Source organism: Poecilia latipinna, unplaced genomic scaffold, assembly GCF_001443285.1.
Source record: "Poecilia latipinna isolate Pla-1442-1.1 unplaced genomic scaffold, P_latipinna-1.0 Scaffold490, whole genome shotgun sequence".
In the NCBI taxonomy this organism is placed as follows: Eukaryota; Metazoa; Chordata; class Actinopteri; order Cyprinodontiformes; family Poeciliidae; genus Poecilia; species Poecilia latipinna.
The window spans coordinates 65,058-90,331 of NW_015113106.1; the positions used below are offsets into that span (position 1 = coordinate 65,058).

Below are 25,274 nucleotides of genomic sequence, written 5' to 3' on the forward strand. Positions count from 1 at the left end.
GCGTGATTTTTTCAATTAAAAAAGTGTACCTTGGCTCAAAAGAGGTTGAAAAACACTGATCTAATGGACCCTTTGTGTGTGACGTCACGCTCTCCAGAACCCGCCCACTCCGCCATGACGGACGTCAAAACAACCAATGCTCTCCTTTAAATGGTCACAGGATGCTGCGCGGTTGGCTGCACAAACAGACAAGGATAGAAACCAACCTGGTCATTTTATTTTATAACCTTTAATGAGGAAAAATTTGGCGGTGATGGATAGCAGCCATCAGTCATAATGACTGTCAGCCCTCAGTGGATTTGCAGCAAACTCTTTTAAAAGGTAAGAAGATTAACGTTCATATACTTTTGAAGTAAATATGATTAGAAAGATATAAAATATCGCTTTATGGTGTGTTTAACTGTTAGTAACCATGGAGACAGTGCCGCATCGTCATGTAGCCTAGCATATATGGAAAAAACTGGTTAGCATCTCGTCAAAAGAACCAATTATTATGGCCACAATAATCTGTGACCAGTGTGAATTTGGCTATTTGAGGGTTTAATATTATTTTAAGTGAATCTGTAATGAAGAGGTGGCAGAAACAGTAAAAACCGTGTTAAAAACTTAGAATCATTTCTTAATCGTTTAATGATTTATTAGACGGCCACAGTTGGTTTACATGTTTAACGACAGACGATGGTGTGGTGCGATGGTCCGTCAAACAGTTCAGAGTCAAATACGAAGTCATACATTATATTTTCTCCGTCGATGCGATGGTAGTAAAGGAGCCGTGAAGTTTACAATCCCAGGTGAATCAGTATTTATGCAGTTGCCGTAAATGCTCTTCTTCTCGCTGATCTTCAAGACGTACCTGCGCTCTATCGCCCTCTGCAGTCAGAAAATGACGGATCACAGATTTTGATGCAACACCAGGTCAATATAAAATGACTGTTGGTGACATTGTGAAGCGCTTTCATCAGTTGTTGTTGTTTAAATACGCTACGTGAATAAATCTGACATCAACATATGAAACTCAACCTGATTTATGATTGAATCACGTAATTATCTGGCTATAAAACGCAGCAACAGAACAGGTTCATGTCCAGAGGAGGGAAACCGTAATGGGAACAGACAGAAACTCACAGCCCAGGGGTCGTGTCACTTTCGAACATTTACTTTACCCCGCTTGCTTCAGCAGCAGGTTAGGTGGGGTTCACACGGTTTAAACAAGACAAATAGAGCTAAGTCAAGTTGCCAGCTGCAGAAAAGTTCAACACACCGATTTTTAAATACCTTCTAGTGATTGTCTAATAGTTCTGGCACTCTCTGTATTGTACTATGTGGCAAATCCCACCCATCTGGCACCACAGCACAGCCAACACAAATCAAGAAAAATTATTGTCAAAAAATAACTTGGCTTTGGGAGAGGAGGAGGGCGGGGATGGAAAAGCAGAAAACGTATCCAATCCTGCGTAAGTCTTTAGCTCCCTCAGCGGGGCGACTGAGGCATCTCTCAGGCATTCAACATCCGTTTGTCATGTTCTTATCTCACATCCATAAAAGCCTTAATAACAAACAGATGCTCTGGAGACAGACTGCTAACCATCGCACACAAAAACACACATAGACATCTGCAGCCTCCACAACAAATACATAACGCTAAATATCAACACACTTTTGTGCAAACCTACATGTCACAGTAAAAATTAGATCACAAGCACGCGTTGCACGCACACCACATGTTGTGATGCAGCAATGAGGAAATGGAAGAACAAACCCTGCAGAGGATGCGGAGTAACTGACCAGGAATAGACCCGCGAACAGAGGAGGAGATGGGGGGGGGAATCTGCAGTGTCACAGTGAAACCATCATTCCACTTCCATGTGCCAAGAAAAACAGCCAACTGCACAGACAGAGAAAGAGGAAGAGAAGGAGAGAAACAGGCAGGTTGTGTTGAAAAGGAGAAGAACAGCTGGGGAAAAACAGGAGGATGAGGGTTGAAACGAAAAGCCAGCGTGAAACGCAGCGATTGCGTTCAGAGCGGAGGTCAAGGCTGACGAGGAAACACCACTGAGCATCCAGAGAGGTGATGATGTTCGTAGAAGGCTAAGGACACAAATGAGTACAGTTTGTCCTCTGATGTCATGTTTTTCGCCTCTTGTGGGTCAAGTTATTTTAGCCAAATGATGGTTGGAAGACGCACAGAGCGACACAGAAACAGACATGGACTCACTCAGACAGACACGCTTCAACACCTGAAGGCATTAAACACCAATCTAAACCTCGTGAAAACAACCCGCTTTCTGTTGCTACTTCAACACTGAGGTAATGGTCTCAATCCAAAACCCACTGGACTTAGCAGGGGATTTGCTCTCTACCGAAAAGTACCACATACTTATGAAGTGTAAGGAAGCTCATGCGTAGTTTTCAAAATTTATGCAAGTAAATACCTGAAAGTTGTTAAATGAAAGTTGCTTTTATTCTGAAATGTCTAAAGCCAATCTATTTCTCCTTCAAAAGGCCTCTGAGATTAACTGAAGAAGATTAGTGAACAAAAAATAATCATGAGCACCAAGGAACACAGCAGGCAGGTTAAAGATAGAATCATAGAGATGTTTAAAGGTAACTTGGTATGCAAAAATTGCATTTTTTTATGTTTTTGTACTTTAAGTCTCTAATGCTTCTCAAATCAACCCAAGCTGGGTGTTAAAAACAAACACCCAGCCATTTTTGGCAATGAGTTAATGTTTTTTGGTGTCTGGAAAATGAGCCATTTCAAAAACGGCTCAGATTGATAAGTCATGTACGACGGGCACTGTGCCATTACCTAGCAACCCAAGTGGAGCCCAGCTGTGTTACCTAGCAACCAAAGTATCTCCAGCAGATTTGGTCAGCTGGTTTTACCGCTGTATGCTCTGTACAATGGCTGCTGGAAGAGATAAGTGTTATGTTGTACACTTGCCACCCAGAAACCACTTGCTGCATTCTTGTTGGTTGTGCAGGAGGCGCCACTTCTGCTTTTTAAAGATGTATGGTTGTATAATCGTGCATTTGTTTGCAGCCATTGGGGGGCGTGGCCAGCAGCTGCTTATTTGGATTTAAAGTGACAAGAGGCTCTAAAACAGCTCATTGGTTTAATTGAGCAGACTAAGAATGATTTTATGCTAAAAATGTAATGAACATGTTTTATATAGACCTATCCATTAATAGGTTAACCATTAATACAAACAGTGGAAACCATATTAGCGCTACCGCAAAAGCTAACATCCGTAGATTTCCTCTTCTCAGCTCCTGTGGGTACAGCCAATCATCACCAAGGAAAATGAATGCCCTGTTCTTGAAAATGCCAGCATGTAAAGTAATATTGCAGTTCCCAAAGCTGCATTTTCTTTCAAATATTTTAGATATGCCTTATGAAAAAAATCAGAATCCAAGAACAGTGAACTGTGAAAAGTGGAACGTCTCAAACTCTACATGAGTTAGGAGACTGAGTCAAAGTCTGGATGTGAATCCAAATGAGAATCAGAAAAGAATCATAGATGACTAATCTGACTAAGGCTGAGCTGTTTTTCTCAAAAATAAAAATAAAAAAAGAGAAAGAGAATCATCAAATATTAGTAGCTGCAGTTGTAGCAAAAGGTTCTTTTTCAAGAGACCGACTCAGTGAAATCACATCAGCTAAACTTTCAAATCCAACCATCCTTTCAGTTCAACTGGTAGTTGTGAAAAATGTGAAAAAGCTCAAGGGGTTCTTTTCCAGAGCTGGTTTCCCCGTTCAAGACTGGGCCCAACGTTTGCTGATGGTATCTGGTGCTGGGTTTGGAAACCTCTGACGGATCCTGTCACCACTGGCAAAGTGACTCCCCACATGCACACACACAAAAAATCTGCGGCGTTTTTCAACACGAATTCAGTCTCCAAAAGCTGTTTGTGTATACGGCAGGAAATCTGAGCCACTAAGGAAGACCTGAACGACTAACCCACTCCAGCATGAGCGAGGCCAGACGAGACCTGGCCTGCTCCAGGCACGAACAATCAATACGTGACTGGATTTGTTCTTGTTTAATTAGGCAATCTGAGCAAGTTTATTTTAGATCATGTGACTAGCATTTCTTTTTTTTCTTGGTGGGAAGGAGGACTGCGAAGTAAAACAGTAAATCAGTACAAATTTCTTAGTTTTATCTGAGTAACCTTAACCAAAACCTCCCTGGAGCTTTAAGTGGTTACTTTCTGTGGGAACCCCAGACAATATGAGTCCCCTCGTAAATTTGAAGCCTTTTGGACTTTTTTGAGCTCCGGTGATTGACTGCCACTCCAAGACTCATTATTTTCAGGGTGACTGGCTACGTCTTAGGGCAGACAGCAAGTAAGTCATGCCTGCAGGACCAGGGCTGTAAATTCGCGAGCGCCTGCTGTACGTGTGTGTGTGTGTGTGTGTGTGTGTGTGCGCGTCGGCATTCTGCCTCAGGGTTCACTTGAAGCTGATGCGGAGCTCACTCCTCCTCGCCCATCAATCATCAGTTCTCGGTTTATAACCGCTGGGACCCGTCGCACGGAGAGAAACAGCAGGTCGACTGAGTTACTTCAGACCTTAAACGATTGGTTACTGCAAGAAGATAAACATGTGAATCATTCCAACGCTTTTGGTTTTCAGTTGTTCCTAAAAGACATTAAGAAAAGCTTAAAAGTGCAGAAGGAAGTTTGGATGTTCTCACTTTTAGGCATTCATTTGAGTCGTTTAAAGTCTCTGATCCTCTCAGAGTCAAAATGTTGCAAACTGTCTGCAAATACCTGCATTCACCTGAGTCAGAAAGTGTCACTGAAGGGTTTAAAAGGTGTTTTAATTTGACACGGGTCAGGCCTGTTAACGTCTGGTTAGTGATCATGATTGACTGCAGCTGCTGCGTCCCTCAACAGCAATCTAGGGAGGAATTTGTTTTTTCACTCAGAACAATGGAGAAAACCCAAGGAGATTTACGGTAAGTAGGAAAATTGTAGATTTACGCGAGCAGGGAAAGTCTTTTGGAGCCAGAGGTTTTTCAGGTGTTGCACAGATTTGTCAACTCCTGAAAGAAGAGTGAAGGTTTTTCCACTCAGATGAACAGAAAATAAGTGAGGATGTTTAGGAATAGCCCAGGAAGCACCAAACTGCTGGAAAAGTACTAAAACACTTACACGCATCAGTTACGCCAACATAACAGAAGCTAAAGCTAAAGCACTAATGTCCAATCAGAATATATCGTAATTAATTTTGACTTAATTTACATGAGCTATAATGTTATTCTGTAATTAGGTCAGGGATGTCAATGTTATTTTCCGTTTGGGTCAAATCAAGATCATGGATGTTCTTAAAGGGCCAGTTGTGCCAAAATCTGTTGATGAAAAACTGTTAAAATATAAATAACTTCTTAAAATTAAATCATGTTGAACATTTTTTCAGCCCCTCCAGGATTTTGTGGTTGTTTTAGCCGTGTCATTATGGATTATAATATTTAGTAGAAATAAGAAATACTGCCACCTACAGGTGGAAGCAAACCTTCACTTGGATACAAAGTTTTTCACCATTTTTGCAAAAAATCTGCTATAAACTTAAATTATGCTTTTGTGTGAAAAAGTGCAGGGATTTGTTGATTTTTGCGTGAATTTAAACAATAATTCACAAGAAACTAGAGGGACTAATTGATGTAATTTGGCAGTAAAGAGATCAAAACTACATTGAATGGATTGATAAAACAATAATGTTATCTTGACGGTTCTAGTTATGTGTCTCTTAGAGTTTAGAGGGCCACATAAACAGCTATGGCGGGCCAGATTCGGCCCCGGAGCCTCGAGTTTGACTCATGTGCATTAGATATTCTATTTATGTTTATACCTTGTTCTCATTTACTACTTGAAGAATTTGATTTAAATAAAACTTCAACACTGAACTTTATTCAACTGAAAGTTAAACAACCAAGAAAATTAGTTCTTTAGCGCTCCTAGTGGAAGCTATGAGCGCTAAACGTTTTCAGAGTTAGCAAAAGTGCTATTAGCATATTAGCCGATTTTACGTTGCTTCCTACAAGTTTGATGGTCAGATTTGGGTTCAGTTAAACACAACAGGACAATTATACAAAAACACATTCAGATGGGATAAAACAGGCTAACATTAAGCTTCTGTAATGGCCTCCTCAAAGTCTTATTTTAACCTAAAGGAAAATGTATGAACTATGATTAAAAGTCCGGTCTGCGCCAGGAAAAACACCAATCCAAATAAACGCTACCAATTCCAACAAGGGGAGTATTCAAATAGTTAGCCACAGTTACGGCAGAAGTTTGTGGAAGGCTGCACAAAGTGTGTGGATGAGGTGAAACTTGCTAAAGGAAACCCAATTATTGTTTTTAATGTCATGTAAAAATAACTGAATCATCCCCCCTTGGAAAAAAACTGTTCCAAGAATCCATTAAAAGCCCCAAATTAATCAGATTTATGCTTGTGACGAATGGATTTAATTTTATATTTAACTTTAATGTTAAAAATCTAAACAGACTCGACTCAGGGAGTCTTTTGTTCTTTACTTCTGAAGACAATGCTACATTTTCTAGCTTGGAAGAGGTTAACTGACTCATTCTGTTGTGTTTTTTTACACAGGATCTCCGTGTAGTCGTGCTTTCTTGCCTGTTAAATGTTTTGCTCAGCTTGACAGCTTGCTCTCGCTGTAAGTCAGCCCACAAACATGTAAACAAGCAGCTCTGCAACGTCCAGCTCACCACATCTAAGACTTCAATGTCCACAGTCTGCTTCCAGCTTCCCTCTCACCTCTGGTTTACCCACACTTTTATTGTGTGTGTGTGTGTGTGTGTGTGTGTGTGTGTGTGTGTGTGTGTGTGTGTGTGTGTGTGTGTGTGTGTGCAGAACCGTCACATGATGGGAGCAAAGCTGACTTTACTGGTTATGGTGGGAGACGTGAGCAGGCCTGCGGCTAGCGGATGGAGGATGACTCAGCCATAAAAACACCCTGTGCTCTTATTTGCCTTAATCAATCAAACCTCAAAAGCAGCCGTCAGCTTTCTACGACCTTTTAAAGCTCAGATTTGAACTTTGTCTTGCTTTTTTTTTTTTTTTTAGCAGAACCAACTTCTATCTTTTTATTTTATGCATCAGGTTCAGTTAAAACTATTAAGGTCATAAGCTTTGTCTGGCTTTCATTCATAAAAGGAGAAATACCCTACATATGAAATGTCTATTAATTGTCATAAACACATTTATTTTAGCATTTTGTACTCTTTATTGTCATGGAAAATTTAGTTTAGAGCCTCAGTCCTCTGCAAAAACACAAAATCTTACCAAGTATTCTAGTGCAAATATCTTAGTATATTTTAAAAAACACAAAACTGACTTTCAAATAACTTTTGCAGCACATGTGAGAGCTTGTTTTGAGTCAGTAATTCCTTAATATTGATGGAAAAGTGCTAGTTATAAGTGAAATAATCTGCCAGTGAAGGAAGAAATTTTAATTTAGAATACGGGAAAACAGTCTTGTTCTACTGGCAGATTATTTCACTTAAAACTTATTTTTCATCAATATTAAGGAATTATTTACTTAAAAAGCTCCTATTTCTTCCAGTATAAGTTAGTTTGTCTTATTTCACGTGTATGAAGAAATTTTAGAAACTAGACTAAAAATACTTGGTAAAATTTTGTGTTTTTCCAAAAAAAACAACATTAATCACTTCCAGTCAACCTCTGACCCTAGAAATCTTATAAGACGGTTTCTGTAACATGTTTTAATGCTATTATTACAAGTATGAGGGTCTTAATTACGTTTCCTTTTCTGGTGTCGAGATATAGATTTCTATTGAAGAAGAAAAGTTTGCCAGTAGAAAACATAAAAATACAAATGCATAAACATGTAATCGGGTCATTTATAGCTTTGGGATAGAAAAATATCCGTTCAGTCTTGTTTTCCAGCTTCCTCTCTTTGCTTCTCATTGATCCAGTCGGTATTCCAACAAATAGCCGGAAGAGCCTGAGTCATTGTGACGTAAGCAGAAAGCGAGGGCCCGCTGTGAATGGTTTGTTAAAAACCAGTCCCAACACTCGCTCTCTGTGAATATGACAGATCTGGAACAGAGGAAAACCATTGTGACAAACGCTTGTTGTTATTGTTGTAACGCAGCAAAACAAAAGTAAACTATTTTTTGTCTTTGCGGTAGAAATCGGCATTGCTTAGTGTTCTCCAGCTGCTACGGTTTCCTCTTTCGTGCATTTCACACTGCAAGGCGTCTTTCATGCCATTGTGGAAGTGGCATGCTGGAAACACAATGAACCTGAACTGCACTTCCCCTGGAACCTCCACTGTATCGTGGGACATTTCGGAGGAGATCAGAGGTCAAACTGGCTGTGTTACAACATTTTATACACAGGTCTTAAAAGGGACGTATTATTCAAAATTCATATTTTGTACTTCCATTTCGGTTTTCTAAAAACAGCCCAAGTGCTTAAAAAACACCCAGATGTTTCTTGACAACAAATTGTTTTTTAGTGTCTGGAAAATTTGTCTTTTCAAAAACCTAAGGGATGTAACTCCATATATCAGCAGGCACTGTTCACTCCCTAGCAACTCCAGCAGAGTTCCGCCCGTTACCTAGCAACCGGAGCCGAGTTCCTAGCAACCGGAGCTGAGTTCCGCCCGTTACCTAGCAACCGGAGCTAAACTGCAGCACATTTGCTCAGCTGGTTTTCAAATTCAAAAATACTTTATTGATCCCAAAGGGAATTTAATGTTGTTGTAGCTCATATTAATTCAGATTCTTCAAAGAGTTACTGTAGATGGTAGAGTTATTGTAGAAGGCTGTTGGCAGAAATTATCTCTTGTACCGGTCTGTATTACAGCGAACCTGAAAAAGCCTCTGACTGAAGGCACCAATATCCCAAGACAGTCTCAGAAAGAGACTCATGGTAAGGGTTGTCCATAACTTCCTTGATTTTATCACTGTATGAGCTGTACAATGGCTGCTGGAAGAAACAAGTGTTTTGTTGTTGACTTAACATCCCGAAACCACTTGCTGCATTCTTGTTGGTTGTGCAGAAGGCTCCACTTCTGCTTTTCAAAGAAGTACAGTTGTATATTTGCACATCCATTTGCAGCCATTTTCACTTGCAACAGTAAACGTTGAGTAGAGGGCGTGGCTAGGAGCAGCTTATTTGGACTTGAAGTAACAAGAGGCCCTAAAACAGCTCATAGGCCGAACCCAGCAAACTGAAATCTCATTATCCAGGAATGATTTTGTGAAAAAAATCTCCATACACCTATCCTAATCTGTTCAAGTCAGCCTAATAGGCCAGCTTTTACACCAGAACAGTAGTGTTTTGAATGAACTTTATTGATGGCCCACATTTAAAACGATGAGAGATCGGGTCTAATTGGCGTGTGGATCAGGCATCTTTGAGGGTTCTGATACAATCTCAGTTGTGTGATTGTGTCTGAGGAATCTGACCCCCCATCTTCCAATCTGCCTGTCTGTCAGCACTCCTGCAGAAAAAGATGTTGTACAAGAATCCCACCCGTCTGCAGCAGGAGATCACAGAACTGCTTCACTTTATGGAAGCAGGCCTGTCACACCGGTATGTGGCTCATCTGTTAGCACTCAGCGTAAGAGTGGCTAAGTATGCATCTTACTTATGAAGGTAGTTGCAGCTTCTGCTGGCTGCTCTTAAATTCTCTTTAAAACAGAAAATATCACATTTAATTTGTACTAAACTTTGAAATAAGGGGATACTCATTTCATTGATTTTGAAAGGATGATGATTTTCTGAAACATCAGAAAGTTAGCAACTTTGTTAATACTACTTTGTCAAAGTGTCAGTTTCATCAAAATGAAAAGTCCTGACATAATAGTTTGACAATTTAATAAAATGGATTTATCATGTTTTTAGCGCACTAAATCTTAATGTACGCCTGATATATAAAAGAAACACAGTGCTTTGTTACTTATTGTCAATGCTACAACTAAGTAACAAGGTCAGAAAAAAGTTTTAATTAAGAAAACCTTTTCTGTTTCTGTTTCTTTAATTAAACTTTTTCTCCCTCATTAATGAACTACTTTCATTAGCAAAGGAGAGGGAAAGTAATTCAGCTATGCTAGCTTGACTTTGACAACTGTAAGCAGTACATGTGCTGTGGAATTTGGAGTGTTTAGGTTCAGATCAAATAATTAAAAAAAGATTACCTCCACACCAACTCTCACAGATTATCAGTAGAGCAGGTCTTTAGCTAATCTACCACCACTGTGTTAGATTAGCTAATAGCAGCGGTAGCTAATCTACCACCACTGTGTTAGATTAGCTAATAGCAGCAGTAGCTAATCTATTTATCACTTATGAATAATTGCAAAATAAACAATAAGCCTAAAAACATAAGACTGTAACAGACTGAATGTTTGGTTCTTTGCTCGGGAAATGTTTGAGTGTTTTTTTTTTGGTGTTGAATCCTGATACGTTAGTGGCGTTGTTCTCAGTTGCTATGGCAATGAGTCTGCATGTAGCGTAGCCGACTCAGAGAGCGAGAAAAAAGAATGGTGGTTTTGAGTTGTTCTTCAGAGATTTTTCTGCATTATGTTTTCCTTTGCTGCAGCGCACTTCACTAAACTAATACCAACACCTCCATCCAGGTTTCATTTTGTTGATGGGATTGTTCAAACACTTCTTTTACATGGCATCGGTGGCATGTAAGGATTGTCTTTTTGCCCTCCGTTGTTGTGCGCATGCACAAATTTTCCAGATTTAAACAATAACATCCAATGGGTCTATAGGAAATGACAACACAATATTCAGAAGTGTAGTTTGATTTGGCTAGCATGAAATAATAGGATCATGAAACAGCAGATAACTCTATTGAAGCAATTGATGCAAGTCTAAAAGCATTTAAAACTTGTAAGGAATAAAATTGCTGCTATGGTGTTGAGGTTGAATCAACAGCTATGAGAATTATAATTCTGGTAAGAGAAATGCACCAAAAATCAACTACAGGTTTTGATATTTTTAGGCCAAAAATAAATTAACATCTTCAAAATAGTGATTCTATTTTATTACCAGTGTTTACGGGATACTTGGTTAAAAATACCCTTTAGGCAAGAAGAAATCACTTCCTTCGACGGTTTGTGGCTGTTAACTGGAGCCAGTTATGCTTCTGGTTAAAAAACATAACTCCAACTTGCTTGTAAAAACAGACAGCTGTACATAACCACAGCAACACGTGAAGTGAAACAAAAACCTGGAGAGGAAAGTCTGATATGAATGACATCATCTTGAAATGTGAATCCCAGCCTCGCTATTAAAGACTGAGAAGGTATAATTGTGAGTTTAGGTTTGTTTTGGAATAATAAAACCCCCATAATTGGCCGGCCGAATTGCCGGGACAGAATTGTGTGTATGTCACGGATGAACAGGCTGTGACCCAACAGATGATAGGGTTAAACACTCGGCTATAACCGCGTACACGACTGCAAATTGGCTTTGGCAGATGAGGAAAACAATACAGCCTGTAATCTAGACTAAAACACAAACAGGGAGATGAGTGTATGGTGGTGTGTCACAGCCAGTCAAGCTGAATTGGAGAGTGTGTGTTGGGGTGGTGAACTTTCCAACCCACCACCTCGCACCGACACACAAACCTGAGCGGCCTGCTCCAGAATCAATCCAAAGTGTTTCATGTTATCAGCCAGGCCTGTAATCTTATCTGAGGGACTCTTGAGGAGGAGCCTGAAGAGATACAGTGGATAGTGGGGTCAGGGTCAGGACAAAGGAGCTTAGATGTTGGCATGTGCGTGTGTGTGTGTGTGTGTGTGTGCATGCGTACATGTGTCATTTAATTGGGTGGTGGCTGTAATTGTTACCTGTGAGCTCAGTGGACTTGAGGGCGTTTGGGTAAACGAACCGCTAAACCTCTTGAACTATAAAGGGGGGTATTATGCAAGGTTGACTTTTGTGAGCTTTATATCATATTATCAAGTTATTTTTGTATTGTTTTGATTTGTTCATGCCTATTTGAGAAATCCTTTCCCACGTAGCTCCTCGTCCGCCCCTCAGACTAGCGGCAGCAGCACTTAGCAAACAACTGGTGGAACTGCGGATCTGCTGAATTTATCATAGGAACTACTTCTCAGTGAAACGCCGGTAAAAGCATTACTGAAGGCTAAATGGAGGAACCATGTTGTGTTGACGTGCTGAAAGCTGAATGTCGGAAAGCGCAGGAGCTTCTTAAAGAGAAAGAGGCCCAATTTTAAGTCAGATATATATTTTTTTCTTTTAAAGATTTGCTTGGCTCTACTGGCCTTTATTTTAAAATGAAATGACAGGAAAGTAGGTTTGAAGTCAAATCTCATGCATTTTTGAACAGCAGAAGTGGAGCCTCCTGCACAATCACCAAGAATTCAGCAAGTGGTTTCTGGATGGTAAGTCAACAACAAAACACTTGTCTTTTCCAGCAGCCATTATACAGAGCATTCAGCAGTAAAACCAACTCACTAAACATGCTGGGGCTTAGCTTGGGTTGCTAGGTAATGGGCTAAGATTGCTGAGGTTTCTAGGTAACAAGCGGTGCCTGCTGTTTTGTGACGTTACATTCTAGAGGTTTTTGAAACGGCTCGTTTTCCAGACACCAAACAGCCTGAACGTACTACCAAACACCAACTGGGTGTTGTTTTTTCTTATTTTTAAGCACTTTGGCTGTTTTTAGAAGCAATAGACGCCTGCTTTAACTTAGCTAAGTTGTAAAGTGTTATTTTTAGCTACAGAGGGAGATGGAAAAGAAGCGCCTATAAAATGACTTGGGCACCTACCACTCACTGAGCTCTTCTCACTACCAACGTACTCTAGCGTCATCTGAACAGCTAAAGTTCTGGGTCATCAGCAGCCCAATGATCCCAAACAGAGCAGACAAACAGAGACAACTCAATTAATCCCTGCTAACGTCTATGAACTAGTGATGGTCGATGCCACAGATTTTCCTTCTGATCCCATACTGAGTAAAATTGAAGCTGATACTGATACTTTGTGCAAAAACACTTAATTTCCCTTTTAAAACCTAAAGAAAATTGCTGTAATTCAAATCTTGGCTACATAAAAAGAACACATCAGTCTATTGTATTTATTTTAAACTCAGAAGTACTTTGATAATTTAGTTACTTTTTAATGACATGTTATCTCAAATCACTTAAGTATTGAAAGCATTGGTACTTGGATTTGAGAATTGATCTTATAGCATAAAGATCTGGTATCAGAAGAATCAATATTTCAGTATCAATGCACACAGTGCTCAAAAGAGGAGTAGTCCAATACAACGATGTAGGAAAACGACTACGGAGAGCCAGTGCTGCTAAAGATGTTCAACAAGCTGCTAAATCACAGCCGTTCTGCTTGCATGTTTCGTAGTTGGCTTCTTCTTTGTTCAATAAATAATATCAAACCTGTTCTTTGGTTCTGTAATTTGAGGTTAGATTAAATTAATTTTAGAGCCTGATAATGATCCTATTATCTTTATTGCTTCCTGATACTAAAACAATCTCCCTGCCATGGCTGTACGACTGAATGTTCCTGGGAGTCCTTCAATAGTAAATCTATTTTTAGGCCAGGTTCCGTCACATACTGCATACCTACACGTTAACTAAAGGAGACGAGGTCCACAGAGTTCTTTTCAAGCCCCTCAAACTCCCATAAACACATCAGCACATGGAGTCTGGAGCAGGCATCCCCCTGTAGGCATTTTTGTGGGCAGCTGAGGCTCTTAAGTGGTCAAGACAGACGCAGCACCAGTCAGAACGAAAGCTGGATGGAAATCTAAAGCCTTCATTAGCACAAATGATTCAGAGCCTTTCCACGGGGCCTTGCTGAGTTTGGAGGAATGACAGTAGACGGGAGTCGACACAATAATGCCGTCCACGCACGAGAAAGGTTGTGAACCCTGTTCAAAATACCGGCGTACTGAGAGAAACCCATGAATTAACTGTATTATGATGTTATGTGTTTTTCTCTTCTGGGTATAAAAGTTGGAAGTAAACAAACATGAACACAGGTTAAAACTTAAACATGTGCCTGGAGACGTCATAAGCTAGGAAAACAAATCGTACAGTTTTTACTGATTTCTGGTCGATTTGCCTTATCGCCATTTCATGTCTTCACATACTAGTAAAAAAACTTGGGTACAAAACGATCCTGTCTGTTGTGGGTCATTTTGTTTTTACATGCCTGTGTCAAAAAAACACCCCCTGCATGTTATTGTTTACATCCGGAAATTTAGCACATGCGCACGACGCTGGAGGGCAAAAAGACGATTCTTTTACATGCCGCGGTAAAACAACTCCGTTAACTAAATGAAACTTGGAGATGGAGGTATTAATAATTTAGAGCAGAGCGCCACAGCATAAAACCGTTGAAAACAACTCAACCGCTTTTTTCCCCTCGCTTTCTGTCTCAGCCAAGCTACACGCAGACTCGTTGCCATAGCAACTGACAAAAAAAACGCCACAAAATGTTTCAAGATTCAACACCAAAAAAACACTCTAACATTTCCGACACAAAGAACAGGACATGTTTATTTTGCGATTATTAATAAGTGATCGCTGTGGCAGATTAGCTACCGCTGCTATTAGCTAAGCTAACACATCTGTGGCAGATTAGCTACCGCTGCTGTTAGCGAAGCTAACACAGCTTTAAAATCGACTTCTGAAAACTCTGATTATTATTCCTTAGATACTTTAACTTTAAAAGTACTGTAAAAAAAATTAAAGTAGATCTAAACGGCTGGTGTCACTGGATAGAGCAGAAATACATAAGCTGGTATCAGTGGTTTCATCTTGCTTCAGTTCTGTCGCCGGAATGAGGCTCAACTTTTTACACAAAAACCTTTCAAATGATGCTGAGTGTAAAATAATTAAAAAGAGCCTCACCAGCTCAGGTAATCTGACTCTGCATCTCTTGTTCCCTTCCATCCAACCTCATTAAAAAGAGAAAAAAGAATCAGGCTGCTGGAGGAAACACCCACTTCCTCGACATTCCTGAATGATTTTCCATACGGAGAATAGTAAACAACCTACGAACAAAGAGGGAGAGGTGGGCAGGGCGTGCAGACAAGTTAACGTTGTTTTCCTTGGAGTTGTAAATCAAACTGCAGGTCAAGGAGGAGGAGAAGCCTTTTGGAGCTGTTTACCATCAGCAGCGACAGTGGCAGGAGTAAAATAAAGGAACAAAGGCCTGAATGAGACCCTTAACCTCCAGGTGCCTGATGCACACAAGCATTCGCTGCCTGGCACGGCATGGGGAGGAGACCGGCGCTGGTATGGGGGAGGAAGGCCTCCTTATCGGCCTGCAGTTTGGAAAACACTGCTTCATGCTCTGATTCATGTTAAAAGGCTGAACTTAAAGCAGGAGCTATGTTGCAGAGGATGCCAAACTCATTTTCATTTTGGGCCACATTAAGATCATGAATGTTTTTTAAGGTCACTTTGGCCAAAATGTGTTGATTAAACTTACAGAAGTGAATTAAATAAGCACTTTTGAAAATTAAACAATATTGAGGTATTAAGGCCGTAGTAAAAAAATAAAAATAAAAAAATTATGAGAATAAAGTCATATTACAAGAACAGTCGTTATGCGAATAGTCATATTATTGTGACTTTATTCTCTTTTTGTTATGACTTTTATTTAAATATTGATTTTATTCTCATTTTGTTAATCTTGTATTCTTTCAACTTTACTCTTGTTTGAGTTTATTTTTGTAATATTATGACTTTATTCTTGGATTGTTTTTTACTTTATTCTCATAATATTATTACTTATTTTGTTGTACAACTCCATTCAGAAAATATTAGGACTATTCTCATGATACTATAACTTTATTCTCATAATATCTAGATTTATTTACTTGTACGACTTAATTTTCAAAATATTTCATATTATATTAAGACTTTGTTCTTGTATTATTTTGACTTTATTCTCACAATTTTACGACTTTATTCTTGTAATTTCATTTATTTTATTTTTCTATTGTGTCTTGTCTCTTTTCTCATTGATCTTTTTGTAATCTAAATCACATAATTTGTGGTGCTAATTTTGAAATATTTGCAAGACATTTTGCAAATATTCCCACTTATGCATGGCAGTAACTGTGACTTTTTGTTACTCGCCACATCGATCACGAACTACAAATGAATATCAAGTGAGGCAATTTCCGTATCATTTATTATTTATCGTGAAAATTTTCTTTTACGAATTTTTACTTCTTTTTGTCACAATAAATTTCAGTTAATGTAAAAAAATATATATACATTTTTATTATTTTCTCCGCTGTTTTTTCAACAACAGCAACAATAAATATGAGTATATTTAAAAATAGGAATGTTTTGGGATGCAGTTACCGAAAAAAAAGCGATACATACTTTTTGTCATTTTTTTATCGTTATCACAACAGTACTAAATATTGTGATAAACTTCTAACTCCATATTGGCCACCAAACGTCTAGAGGGCCACATAAAAAGCTGCGGCCGGCCGGATTTGGCCCTCAGGTCTCGAGTTTGACACATGTGCTTAACGCATGTAAAAGAAGGAGAGAGAAATCTGCAAATCTGGTGGGAAAGGAGGCAAACAATCTGGCAAGTACAAACAACCAGTCAGACTTTTAACCCAAGAAACAGATGGCTCAAATGGAAAAACCGATGTTTCGCAACGCAGCCAGTCGACGCTTAAAGGTCTAATTTGTAAAGCAACTCCGAGCACCTGGTGGTGACATTTCGCATTTCCCCCAGACGAGCAGGTGAGTCTGTGAATTTTCCGGAGCAGAGGAGTCATGCTGGCATACATCTGTCTGACTTTTGAAAGCGCTGGTTTGTGCAGTTGTCTGACGTTTCCTGCTGGCACACACACACACAGATGAGAACCCGTTCGCCTCTGAAAAAACTTAGCTTCCTTCTTTAAAGGTCACTCCTTTCAGTGTCGGCAGCTTCTGAGGGCATGTAAATCTGACACAGAGCAACAATAACGCCGCCGCGCCAACCTCAGGCCTGGGAGCTGCAGAAAATAACGGCTGCGCTCGTGTAACACAGGAGGCCCGTTAAAACGCTGCTCCGGTGTCACAGAGGCCAACGCAGGATGTGAGTGACTCATCTTCTATCCTGCTATCTAGCAAGGGCCCAGTAAATCTGAGCTGCTTGTTCTGACGAGGCATTTTTCTTTTTTGTTTTTTTCTAACCCTCTGGCAGAGGCCGGCCTGAAGTTGCAGATCCTGCCTCGGCTTGCACACAGGAATGTACTATTGAGAAAGCAGTGTACCACAAACCCTCCCAGCCATTCCAACCCGTAATCAGATCCAGCCTGTCATCCCCCATCCCGTCTCCGATCTCTCTTTCTCTCCCTCCTTTTCTCTCGTCAGTCCCGTTTTCGACATGCACACGTTGAACTGAAACACCCACACACACAACGGGCCGTCAGACGCCCACACAGAATCACATACACCAATTTGTAGACATGCTAGCTTGTGAAAATGCAACACTTAAGACACTGGAAGATGGAGATGTGTCGGCAAAATGTTTCCTTTACTTCACTTTACTTTGAAAAAATACAGATTTCTGTCTCCACTTTGTCCGACTGGGGACCAAAATTGCAACATTTGTTACATTTTCCGGTTCACTTTGCTTTCACACTGCACTTTGTCAAACTATCCAAACTAATTGAACAGTCTGTTCCCCTCCTCACCTGTGGCGGCACTGCACCAAGAACTACTTAAGTAAACAACACAAAAACCTCAGAAGAAGACATGAGCGCAACTTCCTTCTTCACGAAATATAAACAAAACGGAGTGGCGTCAGATTTTCAAGGTTGTAGGATTTCTTTGGTGAAATACCACAAGCCATTTCTCTAGCTAGCGCTGAGCTGAAGCGGTTTTTTTTTGGTTGTTTTTACNCAGAATGCCCTGCATTGCAGTCCACTTCCTGCTTTTGGAGCAGTCTCCTGTCTGTTTGCCATTCACATACACATTCAAACCCCTAAATTAGGGGAGCTAATCTTTTATGTAGCGCTTTAGTGTTTTGCTAACTTTTGCTAATGTTTTATTAATGTTTATTAAATAAAAGCAACAGTTTATTTGCCTGTTTTGCAGACTTTCAGATAAAAAGGTTTGACATCTAAGTTGACATTTATATTCATGCTCTTATTTTGAAGTGAATGAAAACTGTTTATTCAGAAGTTCCACTTCCTGTTCTCGTTCTCTCTTTTTTCTCCTAAAAAACTGTATTTAGCAATTGGTAAGAATATAAACAAACAAAAGCAATTGCATGAACAAACAAACAACCAGTCTTAGCAAATAAATGCAAAGATTCACATGTATGGATTGTTTTGCGTTTCCTTTTCCAACCAGATGTCCTGAAGCTCCATGTGTTGGTTTGTTAAATATTTCAGCCAACAGATTCTATTTAAAGTGATTTGATTATACAGGACTGAGAGTAATCAGATCTGGTTGTTACTAATAAAAATTAACTGAGCCTAGGTGGGGTTTTTATTTCTTCTATTAGACAAAATCATCATCTGAAAACTGAATTATGCGTTTACTGAGGTTAATTTTGTCTGATACCAACATCTGTTTGATGATCTGGCACATTTAAGTGTGACATAGAAAGTCAAAACAAAAAAGGGGCAAAAACACAAAATCTTACCAAGTACTTTAGGTCTAGTTTCTAATGGAAATATCTTCGTACACATGAAATAAGATGAAAATTAACTTATAAGTAACTTTTCAGCAAGATGGTCAATAATTCCTTAATTTTGATGAAAAGCTACTGGTTCCATTGGCAGATCATTTCACTTTAAACACAGGAAAAACGTTTTGTTATAAGTCAAATCATCTGCCAATGAAAGTAGCACTTTCTCACCAATGTTAAGGAATTATTTACTCAAAACAAGCTCTTATAGGTGAAAATGTTGTTTTATTTCAAGTATACCAGGATATTTGTAGAAATACTTGGTAAGTTTTTGTGATTCTGCAGCGTATTTTTTTCACAGCAAATGCTCCCTTCAAAATGGTTTGACAAGCTAATCTCTTCATTTCTTCCCATCTGATTGGATAAAATGGCTGCTATCCCTTCCCTCTTCTCCCACTTTGCGTCTTTTCACTGAGGTGGGATGGGGAATATTTTCTTTAAGCTCCCTTTTCTCTCTTCTTCTCTGAGGAAACTCTGACTGTGGGATCATTTTCTTGGCTTTCAATAAACTCTTGGATCCTGTGCCTCTTTGAGAAACCGCAGCTTCGATTACACAAAACGAAGCAGCACACAAACCCCGGGCAACAGAAAGGTGTTTTCAATAATTACTTATTATGTGTGTTTGGCGAATCAGAAACATCTGCGGCGAAATCGACTGAAAGAGCCCCAAAACATTCCTAAAATAGGAGTGACGCACGCAGGCTCGGAGAGACACACAAACACACTGGAGGGCTACACTGCACTATTGTCAGTATGGGTCTATTTGCGGGCTGTTTTTTTAGCTGGCCGCAGCTGCGGAAATGAATATCAAATGTGTTTCTGCTCCCATAAATCAAAACCGTTTGCCGTGTTCTGACTTTCTTTCCCCTGTTTAAAGTCGATTTGCAGGGGCAGTATGTGTTACACTTACACCCCCACGGTTTAACTCTTTCCTCTGAACTACTCACAGAAAAGAGCTTAGGAACTGGAGGTTAATGCGATGCAAGCAGCATGGAAGCGTTTCAAGTTTTAAAAGAGCCAACAGAAAGTCTGAGAGATCTGAAACGCCAGCAGAAGCGGTTACAAACTCTGATATTTGAAACCTTTACACCAGAAAGGACCACGATTACCAGATAAGATCACCAGGAAGACTATGTGAACACTTGCGCAAACTTTTTAAGTTGTTTTTTGCCAAACTGGAAGCTTGCTAAAAGGTTCTGCAACATTCAGCAGTTGCTATTATGTAAATCACTGATTTTATTGTGGGGGTTTTATTGTGGGCCCATGAGAATCTACATTAGCAGATGAGAGAGGGCTTTGGGATACAAAAACGTACAAAGGGACCATTTTTTTACCTTAAGGCCCTTAAAAACCTCAACACTACCATAATTGTTAATAACTGCTTCTGGGAACAGCAACAGCAGTCTTTAATTTACATCCATGGTTTTTAAACTGTGATGGAGGTACCACTGCTGATATTTGGGCTGCCATAGTGGTACTCAAGGAAAGTTTTGGTGTTGTTTGCAAGGCAAAAACAAACAAATTAACTGCAATGAAGCACACCGTACATGTGAAAATTTTAACGGGATCTGATGCATGAGAAGAGCAAATAAATAGTTTTTGCTCCAGTTATCACTGAGTTTTATATGCAAAGCGGCCATATTGGATTTTGAGGTTGGAGCCAGCGAGAAGCTCCAGACTTTGGCAGCTTGAAGTCGTAGACTGTCTCTCTAAACATTAATAACCCACAAATGGGTTTCAACAAACGTTTTCTTCTTCAGTGTCAAGGTCATTAAAAAAAACATATGCTCATGAAGTTTGGTGAATTTTACTTTACTAAGTCTATGGATAGAATGAATCTGCTTAGGTTTGCTTTGTACACATAAGAAGCTGAGATTGTGAATATCTGTAATAAAGTGATTGGTGGGAATTGGGAAGTTGGTTGGTTGAGAGGTTGGCTGGTTGGTTACTAGTAGGTTAGTTAGTTTGTTGGTTTGTTGGCTAGTTTGTTGGTCGGTTGGTTGGTTGGTTGGTCGGTTGATTGGGAAGTTGGCTAGTTTGTTGGTTGGTGCCACATGGCTGTGCTACAGACAAGAAACCAGCTTGGCTCAATGTTCCCCCACTTCATCACTTACTTCATCTCTTGCAAGCTTGGAGGTGCATCTTGGGTAAACTGGTTTCAACCTTTCCAGTTTTCCTTGATCGTTTCAAACACTAAAGCAGAACAAAAGCAAATGAAATCTTCTTTTATTCCTAGAGATTCAGATATTTGCATTTAATATCTTAAAATTTAGGGGGGTTTTTTCAGGAAAATGCTATTGCTTTTCCTGTCAGTTGGGTGTAGGGAGGCTTGTCACTTTGTCACTGCTGGTAATGTCACGGAGCACAGGTGCCAATCATAACACAGTGTGCACAAAAGCAGGTGAAAGAGGGTGGACTGCTGAAGGTGCTCCTGGCATTGGCTTTACATCTGCTTTTCAGGGATTAGAGGGGATTTAGCAGCGCCAAAATCTTATCCCAACCTACCGTCCAGGCCAAACCAACATGCACACTCCAGCTCAGGCTTCATGACAATAGACCTGGCTGTCTGTTGGTTTAGCATATCTGAATACTTGCTAGCAGGGATTGTGGAGGCCAGCTCTGATGTCCAAAGGCTCTGAGCAGAGAGAGAAGGATGAGGGAGGGAAGCAATACCAAATGGGAGAGTGCACAATTGCATATGCCTGTGTGTTCAAGTTGGGTAGGATAGAGAGGGGTCAGATGAGGCTGCATATGTGAGTGTGTATGTTTGGGAGAGAGGAATGTGAGGGGGACAAAGGGGGACAGTCAGCAAGTAGCATCCCATTAATACCAGCCCTAATCTCCACCCTAAGCACAGAGTATGTACACACACATCCAGGGAGATGGCCAGACAGACAGAAGGCGGAGGGCAGGGTGGGATGTGTGAACTCTGTTTTCATTCCAGAGTGAAATGGAAAGGAAGAGGAAATGTTTTCATTCCACGTGAAACAACCAACACCTACACTAGACTCAACACTGACAGAAATAAATGGCACAAACAGCGTCCGTGGCGGCAGCTGCGAATGCAATGCAACATCATCAGCCATCATTCTAGGAATATCTTTGCTTTCATGCCATGTAGCTTTCTGAGTGTCAGGGGATAGATTATCACCAAATCTAATGGAGTCTCTTGACTTTCCAATCACGTGTCGAAGGTTTCAGGTTGATTTTGGGGTGAAAGAAATCACAGCCCATAAAAAAAAAAAAAAAAAAAAAAGTCATCCATGTTGTTTTCTGAAGTTTGGTAAAATCAACATTGACGATACATCCCTGTGAGAGTAAACATGAATTTCCAGGTTGGGTTGTGATGATAACTGGGTTAGCATCAGACCTTGATCTGACGGAAAACCTGATCTAAACAGCGCCAGTGTTTACTCCTGACAGTAGATAGTGACTGAAAGTTTTTAGTCCTTGGTACAGCAGAACATGCTGTATCAACACCTTCCAGACAATTGTGCATTTCCCACAGTGAACAATATTACAGAGATGGGCCACCTGCGTTTGAGGAAAAGTACAGCGGAAACCGCAGAGGCGTAAATTTAGATTGTGAGAGAGATGCAACGGCGCCAAGTAATTAAACCAAAATGGGTTTCTTTTATTATTTCTCAGTTTATCAGTTCTCAGACATTTTTTTTTTGTTTCAACGAGTAACTTAAAAGTTACTTTTAAAAAAAGTACAGGTTACTTTCTCAGAACTTACAAGTTGCTTACAAAGTATTTTTGGGAACATTGATGAATTATTAGGTGGAGAGGACAGAGGAGAGCCGCCTAATTACTTAGTTACTTTCTACAACTTTCATGCTACTCTCTAGAACTTACTTTCTAGAGGGTTACAGGTTATTTTCCAAAACCTTTGCAAAGCACCAAGAATTGAGAGGATTCAGGAATAACTGATATGTGCGAGTCCCACACAGAACCCTGTAAAGTTCAGGAAAGTAAGTTACTGGTTCAGAGAAGTAATCTGTAAGACCTGGGAAAGTAAACGACATGCTCTGGAAAGTCACTTGTAAGTTCAGAGAGACGAGCCTGAAAATTTTACATGGTCAGTTAATCTCTAGTTTTAGTTTTTACTTTCAGTGAACTTATAGGATACTTTTCCCGAAACTTACTGTTGGTTCCTGAAAGTCTGTGCCAATCTGTTGTTGTATTATTGTTCATAAATTTTACACTGATTCCACTTATAGAGGTTTGCATTTCTGGATCTTATGCAACCAAAATTACTTCGAAAATAAGTTTGATTAATTGAAATTCCAGATTTAAACCAATAAATATTCTCTTTCCTCGTAGCATGAAGTTGTTTTGTATTGTTAAAATAAATGTATTTCGCTCCCTCCAATGAAAACTGCTCTAATGTCAGTAATTTAGCCAGGCTGAGTATTTATATTAGGACCATGTAGGACTTCTTGGTTCTGTCTGTTCATCATTTCTGTTTGGTTTCAATCGTTGGATAAAGTCCTGAGGAACACAAATTTCCCATCAGCTATTTTCCGAGCACCAAACGCTGAGACGCACATGTGAGTGCGGCCGTTCAAATAAATACCAGATTGCACCTCTCCAAACGTTGTTCGGTGAAAACCCTTCGCTCGCACGGCGCTGTCAGGCTCCATAAATTTCCCCTGAACGCATGTTCTTTTAGCATGCAGCCTGATGTGTTTAAAGCCCCGAGCCTGGCATGCAAGTGCCTGCTTGTGCTGCACACACACGCACACACACGCAACCATACCCCTCCAACCCACAGCGTTATTTTATTAAGCTCGGCATATTCACAGCCGATGCATTGGCTGAAATTGGTGGCTTTGCAGCCCTTTGCTCAGTAATTAAGCTGGAAATGATCAGATGGTGCGTGTCGCGTTGATGCTCTTTCATAATTACGTACGTGTGAGAATCCTTCGCTGCATCTGTACAGTAGGAAAGGAAAGAGCATCTATGAGTCAAAGCCCCTCGCCTGCCATAACCCTCGCTCCTTTAAGCTGAGAATGGCAACATTAACAACCCCCTCAGTGCTGGAAGAAGTGATGTCAGCCTCTCCTCTCGCTGAAACACCAGCACAAACAAATAACTGAAACCCCCTGGATCGCTAACATCAGACACTGGCGCGGAGTACCAGCCGAATCTAGCCAGCCCCTGCGAAACACACGCACACAGAGCCACCTTTGGTGTGCACTCCTACCCTTCCTTCGTTGAATGGCCACATTCATAGCCGCCTGCATCGAAACATAAACCGCTATTAATAAAACAGCAAGGGCCCGCTTAATGGCACCTGCCTAGCCCTGCCAATGTACACCCAAACCCACTCCGGCAACAAGTGTTATCATAGTCTGCCCTATGAGCGGTGCAATAAAAAAATATGATAGAAACATATGGGGAAAGTAAAAATCCTGGCGATTTACTGAGTGACGGGGGGCGGGTGGCTCTGAGCTGCAAGTGGAAGACTATTTACAGCCAGGTGTGAGCGCAGGAACACCAGGCTCTTTAAACACTCAGCATGAAGAATCGGAGGTGATAGCCAGCCTGTTTATAAGGTAGAGAAAAGTGGTGCTACGTAAAGAGCCCTTGGAATAAAACCAGCCGGAGCGCGTTGGGGCGCCAATGGAAAATGAAGCTGTGCCATGCTAAAGGATGTGCCAGAGTTTCAGGCACGAAGGGGAAGAAGTTCATAAAAGGGAAGATGATGATGACAAAAGAAGACTGTAGCTCGTAGAAAAGTGTGTGACATGTTATAAATGTTTTATAGTGCAGCAGATCAAAACCTTTCACATGAGAATAGGAGAATTTAACTTGACCAGATGTTCACAGAGGCTAGGCTTCTGAAAACAAACATTAGCCACTGAAAAAATTCAAGATGGCTGCCATGGTCACCTAAAATTCGCAGGATTTATCACAGATGGATACTTTTGGTGTCAAATCATAATTTTTTTTACCCATTGAAATCATATTTACTGATAAGTTTTTGATTTTTCAAGTTGGCCACCACAGTTGTTGCTCTAAATCTATTAATGTGTTTGGTGTCAAATTATAACCTACATACAATTGTAAAAATCCTATATATCTTTATGATCCTGTATTTTTTTTTTATTCTTTATCTGGTGGAGATTTTTCAAAATGGCTGTCATGGTTTTAATGGAGAATATATGTATGCATTTTAGATGGTCATGGCGGCCATCTTGAATTTTTTCAGTGACTAATGTTTTTTGCTTTAGAAATCTACTCTCTGGGAACATCTGGGCCTTTCTATTCTTATGTGAAAGGTTTTGATGCATATTATTACTTTAAAAACATGATGTTTTTCATCTAAATAATGAAATTGGTCAACAGTTCATGGCTAAAAAAACTGTGGCTATGTTGAAAAATGTTTGTTTTCCAGAAATTGAAGTGGCTACTGAGAAAAACTACAAACCATACAAGCTGAGGGGTAACCATGCACATTTTTATGCTTGTATTCACATTCGAAAGATTTTACAGTAACATACTGCACTATTAACAGTAACTAGAGGAAGAAATTTGAGTGAAGAGAAACATTAAG

At 40.0% G+C, this 25,274-nt stretch overlaps 2 long non-coding RNA genes across 2 annotated transcripts in view; both read right to left on the bottom strand.

The window, feature by feature from the left end:
- The window catches only part of LOC106952059 (uncharacterized), a 38,975-nt gene that overhangs the window by 6,821 nt on the left and 6,880 nt on the right, over nt 1-25,274 (bottom strand). The window lies entirely within an intron of this gene.
- On the bottom strand, nt 7,638-15,278 carry LOC106952061 (uncharacterized). The gene is made up of 3 exons (XR_001425911.1): nt 15,058-15,278; nt 14,911-14,957; nt 7,638-8,086 (listed from the first exon to the last, which is right to left on the bottom strand). It is a non-coding gene; the product is annotated as an uncharacterized LOC106952061 (long non-coding RNA).